The following is an 11,737-nucleotide window of genomic DNA, read 5'->3' on the forward strand; positions in this document are numbered from 1 at the left end:
TTTTCACAAAACATATATACAAATGTTCATAGTAGTTAAATCATGACAGAAAAATAAGCAACCTAGAGCTTTTCCAGTTGATTTAGATGCTATATCAATGGAACACAATTGTACCAAACAGTAGAATACTGGCATACAGTAGTACACACTTGTGATCCCAGCAACAAAGGAGGATCAGAAACTGTAAGGTCAGCCTGGGCTACTGCTGAGTTCTAGGCCAGGCTAGATGAGGTATGCAGAAAGAAATAAGTGGGAAGGAAAACATTACAAGCCCATTTAACCTATTCTTGAAGGAATCCCAGCAAACTAAAAATAAACAAGCCTTTTTTTTTCCTTCTTTGGCATCAATATACTTATGCATACATGTGTGGGCAAAAAATTAGTAAGCAATTACTTTCTTTGTCATGTTATACAATACTTATTACCACTTCGTCAGTATTTTAAATATTGTTAATTTCATATAGTATTCAAGTTAGAAGAAAAGTAAACATTATTCAAGGACCTTGTCTGGGGAAGGAACAGTGCTCCCAAAGTTATATGAGAAGTACTCTGATGCCTAGCTTTTTTTGATGGAGCACCCAGATTTGTCAGCTTGACTGGGTAGAGGGATGCCCAGATGGCTGGTAAAACATTATTTCTGGTGTATCCATGGTGTGTTCTTGGAAGAGATTATCCTTTGAATCAATGAACTGAGACAAAAGACTGCCCTCAACACAAACAAGAAAATTTCAATCCATTTAGATTTTGAATAAAATAAAATGGCAGAGGAAGGGGAATGCGTTTCTTATATGCATCTCTCTGGCCCTCAGGCAGACAACAATACTATTGGTTTTCTGACCTTTGGATTCACAATAAAGCTTTTATTGCATTCTCCTCTCTCCCCCTCAGGCCTTGAGACTAGGTCTGAATTCCACCACTTGCTCATCATTTAAGCAGCATATTTTCAGACTTTGTGATCTCCATGACAGTGTCAGAGCCAATTCCACTGTTTCTTTAGAAAACTCTAATTAATGTGTTCTCCTAGACTCACGCATGACAGGACTATTGCCTTATAACTCAGAACTCAGTCTTATGCTATTATACTCACTTTGTTTCATAAAACTTAATTATTTTGTATTTGTTAGCTTGGAATACTGTCACTAACATTGTTCCTATATTTGAAAGTCATTCTGCCTTTCAGAAAACATTTATTACAAGTACAGTTTTATGTATATGAGTACTCTAGCTTCATGTACACCGGCACTTGAGAAGAGGGCATCAGAGCCTATTACAGATGCTTGTGAGCCACCATGTGGATGCTGGAATTGAACTCAAGACCTCTGGAAAAGCAGTGTTCTTAACCACTGAGCATCTCTCCAGTCACAAGTACAGTTTTTAAAAACAAGCTCAGAGGTTGTTTTAAAAATAACTATCGTGAGATGGCTCGGTAATTTAAAGCACTGGCCTCTCTTCTAAAGGACCTGGGTTCTATTTCCAGCACCCATATTGTGGTTTACAACCATCTGTAACTGCAGACCCATGGGATCAAATGCCCTCTTTTGGTGACCACAGGTACCAGAATGCATGTAGTGTACAAACATAAATAAGCAAAATACCCATAGCCATAAAAAAATCCACTTATAATCCAGGACAGCTTTTGATGTGGGATCCAGTAGGTTAAGTGGATATCCATAATTGTCACCCAATGACCTTTATACATTTGAATAGGTTGCATGGGGTTCTTGAAAGAAATGTTCAGGGTTGGAGATGACTCAGCGGTTAAGGGCACCAACTGCTCTTCCAAAGGTCCTGAGTTCAAATTCCAGCAACCTCATGGTGGCTCACAACCATCCGTAACAAGATCTGACACCCTCTTCTAGACTGTCTGAAGACAGCTACAGTGTACTTACTTATAATAAATATATACATCTTTGCTGGGCAGTGGTGATGCATGCCTTTAAATCCCAGAATTTGGGAGGTAGATTACTGAGTTTGAGGCCAGCCTGGTCTACAGGCTAGGACAGCCAAGGCTACACAGAGAAACCCTGTCTCAACCGCCCCCCCCCCAAAAAAAAAAAACCCAACAACAGACAACAACAAAAACCTAAATGATCTGTTGTGGTTCTTTGTTTTTTGTTTCCGTTAAGATTAGGTCTTATTATGTAGCTCAAGCTGACCTCAAAGTCATGATGTTACCAACTGGCCTAAAATGAATTTTCTGCATCAGCTTCTGGAGTGCTGATGTTACACAGATAAATCACCATGCCTGGCTTAGACCAAATCTTTCTAACCAGTACAGTATTAATGTATCTAACTTTTTTTTTCTTTTTTTTTTGAAGACAGGGCTTTTACAAAGCCCTGGCCATCAGTGGAACTATGTAGACCAGCCTGGCATGGTCACAAAGATCTGCCTGCCTTTACCTTCCTAGCACAGACATTGAAGGTGTGCTCTACTATGCTGGGCTTAACCCAAGGGAGTTGATCAGAGAATATGTCTGTGAGAAAAAAAAAGTTATTAAGTGAAAAAGTAAGACAAAGCTGGAAACAAAAACAAGGAAAGTTTATAGAATATAGAAAAAAATTGAAAGTATCAAGATGACAGTACATTTGGGAAGCAAGTACTCTGGCTGTGTGTACCTATATATGCGTACATGTGCATGCACTCTTGAGACAAGACTGAAACATGTGACTAAATCAAGATCCTTTTCTGAAGTGGATGAGATGGAAAAAATTTTTTTTAACAAAAAAGGCTTGATTGGATTTTATTCATAAAATATGTCCGATAGCCAAGTAGAGGTTCTATGGAAGTGATGGGAGAGTCCTTGAGAAGCCCACAGCCATGCTCTCTGGTACACCTTTCTTATAAGTACCTTTCTGTTAACCTGTATGTTTACAGTGATAAATACAACCTGGACTTGTAACCCATGTTACAAGAACCCTTTCTTTAGGTTGCTTTTTGTCAAGGAATTGGAACTTGGTTAGTTCTAGTAATGGGTCGGGGAAGTAATTAGTTTAGAATAAAGGAATTGGGGAGGCAGAGGCAGGCGGATTTCTGAGTTCGAGGCCAGCCTGGTCTACAAAGTGAATTCCAGGACAGCCAGGGCTACACAGAGAAACCCTGTCTCGAAAAACCAAAAAAAAAAAAAAAAAAAAAAAAAAAAAGAATAAAGGAATTGCTTTTTTCCTTTTCTTTCCAAATATGCCACAGCTATTTTTTTTTTACAGCTTTATGGAAACAAATATGGCATGTAACAAATTATTGTGTGCTTAAAGCATACTAGTAACTTGCATTTGTATATACCAGTGAAAGTACCATTCAAAATAAAGGAAGTTACTTTTTAAAGTTTTTCTTTTTTTTTTTTTTAAAAGATTTATTTTTTGTATGTAAGTCACCATCGTTGTCTTCAAACACACACTAGAAGAGGGCATCAGATCCCAATACAGATGGTTGTGAGCCACCATGTGGTTCCTGGGATTTGAACTCAGAACCTCTGGAAGAGCAGTCAGTGCTCTTAACTGCCGAGCCATCTCTTCAGGCCATACTTTGTGATTTTTTTCCCCATCTCCCTTTTTAAAGGAAACCACTTACCTATTTTCTCTTTTTGTAGATTAATTTACAATTTTTTAAAAGTTTTTCATGTCTTAAAATACTAGTTTTGTGCTTTTTCTGTGTGGGCATGTGTGTGCCATGGTCAGAAGACAATTGTCAAGAGTCAGTTCTTTCTTTCCCGTGGTAGGTCCTGGAGATTGAGTTTAGATTGTCAGACTTGGTGGCAATCACTTTTATCTGATGAGTCATCTTGTCACCCCTACTTTGCATTTTCTAGAATTTTGAGTTACACGGTATACCCACTTTCCTGGTTTCTTTCACTTAGTATAATTTTGAGATTTATCTCTGATGACAGAGCTCTCCAAACTTCACTGATTTACAGAAATAACTAAAGCTGCAGTTACTGGAGAATTCAAATTCATAAAATTTTTGGCTACCGAATAAAGTTTACAATATTGACTTTTGTTATTCAAGGTTCCCTATAGTTGAGAAACTCAAGTCTTGCAACTAAATAAGAGGAAATGCTAACTCATTTCCGGGAACTCAAGCAACAGCATAAGATACATGCATTCAGGGTAGAGCTAGAAAGGATGTCTGGGTGTGAAAACAAAATAGAAACATATTTACGGAAAACCAAAATTCTGTACAACTAAAATTGTATTCATTTAAAGGAATTTAAAATAAAATGACAAGGGCAAGGCTGGGCTTGCTAATTCCAGCATTTGGGAGGCAGGAGGAGGATCAGGAATTCAAAGCTGGTTTTGGTACATAGTTTGAAGCTAGCCTGGACTCCAAGAGATTCTGTTCAAATTAACATAACAAGAGCCAAAAAATACATTTGGAGAATATTTTTTTTTTGAGATTTTGTTTTTAATGTATTAAGTACTGCTACCCAAAGTCACCACCAACCTGTTAGTGAAATGCTATGGCAGCCTATATAACCACAAAGACAGAAGTAGTTAAGGTGGTCTGTCCTTTACCAAGGGAAAGAACAGAACTATGTTCTGTTATGTTACATTTTATGTCTAAATGTGTACACATTTAAAAGAAACACATCATACATAGGATTTTTTAAATTATAAACAAGTTTATTCAAATAGTTCATGTTTCTCAAAGATAGGAAATCTAAGATCACAGGGCCACATCTGGTGAATCTTTCTTCTTTATCTTAACATAGTTTAAAGACCAGCAAACACATGTAAGACAAGGAGAAAAAGTACAGACTATAAACTTCCTCTTCTGAGAACCAACCCACTCACTGGATGCCGTTAATCCATTCCTGAAGACCTCACCACCACTAGACACCACCACTAGACACCACCCTTCGATGACTGCTGCATTGGGGATTGCTTTCAACTCAAGAACTTTGAAGGACATATTCAAACGAGTAGGCATAAGAGAACTGTAATCTTAAGAACTGAGGCAGGTAACATGCAGGTAAGCAGTGCCTACCTATCAGGAGATCCTCCATGCATGGAAGCCATGGGCAAACTGATTATACAAGCTGAAAACGATTCTCTGAAGCCTTCCCCAAGTTGAGATTGTTTCTGTAATGACTATGACCAGCAGAATACAGTAAAAACTGATGTTTTTCCATGTCTACAACCAGACCTTAAATATCTACAAGCCCTTACTTCCTGCCCTTTAGCCAGGGAGGCCAGGATAGTCTCGCCATGCTGAAGAGACTACTCTTCTGACATATCAGACAGGTGAATGAAGGTTCTCAAGCCAAGGCTATCACTGAGTACCACCAGAGAGCCTCAAAACAATGGCACAAGGAACAAAAGTCATTTATGTGAGTCATACCTAATTTCCAGACCCAGCTTCTGAGATATAAGTACCCTGTTATTACTGGTGACAACTAACATATTGTGAATAACAGTCTTATATTAAATGGAAAGAACCTAGGAAGTATTTTTTCAAACATTTTTTGACAACTCATATGTGTATTCAATGTATGTTGATATATACACTCCCCCTCACACCATTCAACACATTGCCTTCTCACCTTCATCTTTTCCTAGCAAATGCTTATTAGTTAATGCCCTATAAAATCACTTTGCCAATCAATTTTACAAAACAGATGGATCTCAGTAGTCTGTGTGATTTTAGTTTTTCAATGACACTATAGATCCTCTTAGAGGATCTTTTTAAGAACTTAAAATTTTCTGAAGATTAAAAAATCTCATTAAAATTATTAATGTATTATCAATTACTTTCTGGAATTTCTTTAATTAAAATTAAACTGTTCTTTAACACTATGTCTTGGTTTTCAAAAATCAGTTCCTATCTTAGCTGGCTTGCCTGGAGTGAATACATATTTCTAGTCACTAAGTCTCAATATATTCATCTCTTTCTTCTTTTTCCTTCAGCAACCTCTAGTGTACACTGCATTTTAAATTTTATTATGTACTTTTTATCACTAATATGACAATTCCATAGATTAACTAGAATTGATTAATATTTCATCCAAATATTTACTGAGGACCTATGAGGTCACTAGTTGTAAATAAGGAAGCAGCATCAGACAGGCTAAATGACTTACCAGGTGACAGATCTGTATAATTATCAGCCCTATGACTCTAACATCAGCATTCTTTCCATTCTCTATGATGACTCTCATCAACTCATATTTGGTCCATTATTATAGATAAAAATAGACCAGAGCTTGTAGGGCCTGAATCATCTTAGGCCCCAACTAAATACTGGTGATTATAGTGTGCTAATGGCCTTAGTCTAACCTCACATATGGTAAAGAAAAATAACAAAATAATCTCATTTTTCTTTTCTTGTTTTGTGAGACAGGGTTTATCTCTGTAGACCATGCTGCCCTCTTATTTCAAAGAGATCTGACTGCCTCTGCTTCCTGAGTGCTGGTACTAAAGGAATGTGCATCACACCAGCCAATCTCAGTTTTCTAGCAGCTGATCACATTGTCTAAATTTGTAGGCATAGTTGCTTTTGTTTACTGCAGATACCAGGATTCTCTCACTCTGCCAACTAAGTTGAATAGAATTCTTTACTGAGGTAAGATGAGTGAAACATACATTGCTGTATGATCTAGATCACAGTCAAGGCCCTTAAGCGATTACTCCATTCCCCTCCCCCTCGTATATTAGTGGACTAGTGGGGTCTGGGTCAGAGAATATAAATAGGAACCTTGGTGAAAAATCCTACATTCCAAATATTATTCATTCCATTGAAGAGTAGCTACTCAGATTTCTTCTGTTAGTTGGGATCCCTCCCTCCTGCCAGTCGAGTGCTCCCTTTCTCTACCTTTTGATTTCATGTTGTAAGAAGCCCAAACTTGGTGCTCAAGAGACGGCTCAGCTGGTCCCATGTACTGGTTGTGTATCTGTGACTCAGTGCTGAGAGCCACAGGTTCCTAAGCTCAATGCCCAGCCACCCTATCCAAGTCCATGAGCCTTGGGTTCAGTGAGAGACTCTGTCTCAAAATCAAAATGAAGCGGGATTGGGGAGATACCCAAAGTTGATTTCTGGCTTCTACATGTACCACACTACACTACAGACACACTGACACACAGACACACAGACACACAGACACACACACACACACACACACACACACACACACGGCAGAGGAGAGGGAAATGCACAGGAACATGTATATACAACACACATAGAGCCCAAAGTTGCCAGGAAACAACATTCATTCATTAAAGCCATGCTTCTTGGGAAGCATTCCTCACTTTCATACTTGACCTACTTTTCAGAGTGACCTCCAAAGTCATAGGAACCTAAAAACTCTACCAGGAAGTTACTAGGTCTAAGAGAGCCACCAAAAAAATGCAAATAGGAGCACATAAAAAATATGTACAACGATTTCCTATTCCTCTCAGCATGCCTTCAACCAAACAGTAAAAACATATCCAATAGCCACTAAGAGTGAAATGGATAAATTGTGGTATACTGATAGAGTAGTATACAACACTGAAACAAGTGTACAGCTGCTACAAGTACAAACTGACTAAATCTTACAATGTTACATAAAGCCAGACACAAAATATACTATGTATAATTTAATATACATAAAGGTTAAGTACTAGTAAATTCAATATTTTGTCTTAAAATTCAGGATATAGAGTTACAGATGAATAATAATTAAGAGACAGTAATGTAGTTGTCTTTGTAGTGGTTATATAATTATCTTTATGATGCCATCGGTGCAGAGCAATCTGTATTTTTATGTATGTATGCCATGCTTCCATTAAAAGCTTATTTAAAATTCATCTAAGGGCTGGAGAAATGGTAGATATAAATATTTCTTGATATCTGCATGGGGATCCTTTAAGAATTTTATACTTACCAAAATCTTGAGTGCTCAATAGACATACCAAGTACTGACATTTGGATTATAATATTCAGGCTGCCATATTATTTATGTAAAAATCAAAAGAAAAGCTGGTATATGCATATAATTCTAGCACTTGGGAATGTAATTTTGAAGTCAGCTTGGGCTATGTAAGACTCTGTCTTGGGTTTTTTTTTTTTGTTGTTGTTGTTGTTTAAAGATTTATTTTATAATGTGAGTACACTGTCACTGTCTTCAGACACACTAGAAGAGGGCATTGGATCCCATTACAGATTGCTATGAGTGACCATGTGGTTGCTGGGAATTGAACTCGGTCGGGACCTTAGGAAGAGTCGTCAGTGCTCTTAACTTCAGCCATTTCTCCAGCCTATTCTTGGGGTTTTTTTAAAAGGTGACATTTCAGAGCCAAAAAAAGCAGAATTTGTTGAATACTATGCATGTCAGTTCTCTTTAGAACATATTATTTTCAGGTGTGTGTCTTATGAATACCCAATGTTTTAGAGTTCTATAGAGGAAAAAATTTATAGAATAAATCTGTCCGTCGGCCATCTATCCATCTACATGACTATCATCCATCTTTCTCCTATCTGTCTCTGTCTCTAACTAGAGTATTATTTTAGATTTTATTATAAAAATATCAATACTAGAGTATTATTTAGTAAAAATACTAAAATAGTATTTATTATTTTAGTATTATTTTGACAGGTAATGGTCCAGCTAGTCCAACAATGGATGGTCCATGAATCCAGTAGCTATTCAGTCTATGAAACTGGATGTCTCAGCCTGGCTTCAATATATACCTGAATCCCAAAGAACTGGGCTCTAATGCCAGTGAAGGAATGGACTTGCCAAACAGAGGGAGATAAAAATGTTTCCTTTTTCCATGTTCTTTATATAGGGTACCAGTAGAAGGTGTGGCCTAGATTAAAGATAAGCTCGGTTTTCCCACTTCAAATTATTTAATTAAGAAAAAAATTCCTCACAGGTGAACTCAGCTGCTTGGGTTTCAGTTAATTTCAGATACAGTCCAGCTGACAACCAAGAAATAGTCATTACACCCAATAAAGTGGGATTATTGGAATGAAAAAATATTGGAGATATACCAGAGGTAATGGTATCTACAAGATTATATTAGACTATCAGTAACCATTAAAAAAAAAATAGAGTGAACAGACAGTCAGTGACTAAGTGCACCAGCTGCTCCACAGAAGACCTGGGTTTAATATCCAGCATCTACATAGGGGCTCACGACATTCTATGACTCCAGTCTCTAGGCATCTGATGCCCTTTTCTGGTCTTCATAATTACCAGGCATGCATGTGGTACACAGATATACATGCAGTCAAAATACCAACACACCAAAAAAAATATTTAAAAAGAGAAAAGAAGTGAAACAGGATATTAATTTTGAAGGGACTCTAAGACTAACCTTTAGCATAGCTCTTGCCATTCAACAGAAACAGTTAATATATGATCAATACTTTTCTAAATTTCAAGGCAAGAAAATTTTAGGTATATAAGCTTCCATCAAAAATATCAAGCCAGGCAGGGCAGTGGTGGCACAGGGAGCACTTAGGAGGCAGAGGCAGGCAGATTTCTGAGTTCAAGGCCTGCCTGGTCTACAGAGTGAGTTCCAGGACAGCCAGGGCTATACAGAGAAACCCTGTCTCAAAAACAAAACAAAACAAAGCAAGCAAACAAACAAACAAACAAACAAGCTAGTATCTACAAATACTGCTAAGGGGAAGTTAATCACACACATGTAATTCTTTTTATATAGATTCAAAAACATACAAAGAACAATTGCAGTGGTGATGTTGCCAAGTGTGGCTAGAAAGGATACCAAGTCTCTCAGGGTATTAGACATACCCCGTATGTTGTCGGGGCTCTGAGTACACTGAATTCTAATCTGGCACTTGAACATCTGTGTTTCTACTTTTTATCCCAAATGAAAAACTGTAGATGTCTTAAGAATGTCATTCAACATAGCATATTTTGTCTTTGTCAGGATGAATTAAAAGAAATATCCAATGCCCTTTCTCAAACATTCTTCCGTGCACCCTACGTTCCACTTACTTCCTGAGTCACCATTTGCCCAAGGATGTATACCTGATTAGCAGAGTTAAGAAAGTCCAGAGGGCAAGAATGCTTCAATTCCACTCTTTTTAAGAAAAACAACTTCTGGTCCTTTTTTCCTTCAGACAAAAACAAAACAAAACAACAACAACAACAACAAAAAACCAAAAACAACCCTAACCTTCCAAAAGGAATGGAAATCCTAATGGAAACACTAATCTTAAATCTTCACTTTTTGGTGTATCATTTATATTGCTGTACCATAGCTTATGAACATGTGTTCCTTACCCAAATGCCTTTAAGCCTTCAGTCATCCAATTGTACTTGGACAATCTGATCTGCTTAAAAATGATAGGAAGTAATTTTTTTAAAACTTGTCATCACCTGCTACTTTTCTTTTTAGTGTTTTAGTGAGAAAATGATCAGAGTTAAATTTAAACAATTCAAAGAACAGTTTACTTTTCAAGCTTTAAAATACCAATAAAAAAAATAAAGCTGATTACAGCTTGATGTTACATGGGCACAGCAAATGCTGTATGGTACAGAACACTGATGTGAAGTTTCCCGGATACTTTTACCGGGTACTTGCTCTGGCCTTACCTTAGCTCTAGTCCTTGTGATCTGTCAAAAAAATTCAGACAAGACACAGGATAGTGAAGACGACAAGAGTTTATTAAATGGTAAAGTAGGGTACTCACAAAGGGTGAAAGTGGGCAGTGACCAAAGGTTACTATGGGAGTGGGGTGGGGGGAACGATTTCATGAGGTGACAGTGGCTAACAGCTAAACCATGGTGTTGTGACACATTTTTTAGTAGGCGTTGTACTATTTAAGTTCTTTGAATAGACAATTTTCCTATTTCATTGACAGGCCGATATGGATGAACTTATAAGGGAGGGAGAACAATGGTTATGCCTTTATTCTTAGCAGAAAGCCCTCCCCCTCAGCATCAGCTAGCAAACCTAAGATTTTTGGCTCAGTTTAAAATGTCATGTTTTCACCAAGGGCAGAGATGTGATTTTTTTTTTTTTTTTTTTTTGTGACCAGTAATCAGAGTTGCAGTTTCAGTTCCTAGTATTGTTGGGGTCTGTCCATCCTCTGTGACCTTCAAGCCTGTTCATCTGACTAACTAGCTACTGGTTTTTGGTCCAAAGAAGCCCTTAACCCCACAGCGAGTACATTACCCTGGCTATTCTAACCTCCGCCAAGGTAAGTAAACCAAGATAAGTAGAACTACTCAAATACCTTTAAATTTTACAATAAGCCCTGTGTCAAAGAAACTCCACAAGACAAGCGTGGCTATCCCAGCATTTTGAAGATGAAGATACTCATAGTTATCAGCCTCCTGAACGTCAGCTCAGCCTGGGTTCCATGATGGTCTAAAAGGGGGGGAGGGGGACAAACTCATCCCCCCTTTTAAATAAAAAGCCTTAGAATGCTTGAGCAGAACTGAGTAAAAAATGCGGAGAAAAAAAAACAGTGGGTAAGCTTTGGGCGTCTTTTAAAATGCGGCTTATAAGGAAGTGAAGCCACGGAACGGCAGGATTGGGGAGGTCTGACTGAGGCTGCAGCGCCGGGGTCGGGGCCCCAGCCGGGAGGGAAGGGGCCGCGCGGAGCTGAGGGAACCGGGAAAAGTCACTTGTGAAAGCTTTCCGGTGAAAAAGCTCACTCGCCCCAGCCCAGCGCGGTGCGTTGCCGGCCACCCGCTTCCGCAGACGTCAAGGGCCTAAAGCAGGCACCCACCTCCGCATCGGAGCCGAGGGCAGGCCGGGCTCCCTCTGCACGCGCTCGGCGCCGCAG

Source organism: Apodemus sylvaticus, chromosome 4 (genome assembly GCF_947179515.1).
Source record: "Apodemus sylvaticus chromosome 4, mApoSyl1.1, whole genome shotgun sequence".
Lineage (NCBI taxonomy): Eukaryota > Metazoa > Chordata > Mammalia > Rodentia > Muridae > Apodemus > Apodemus sylvaticus.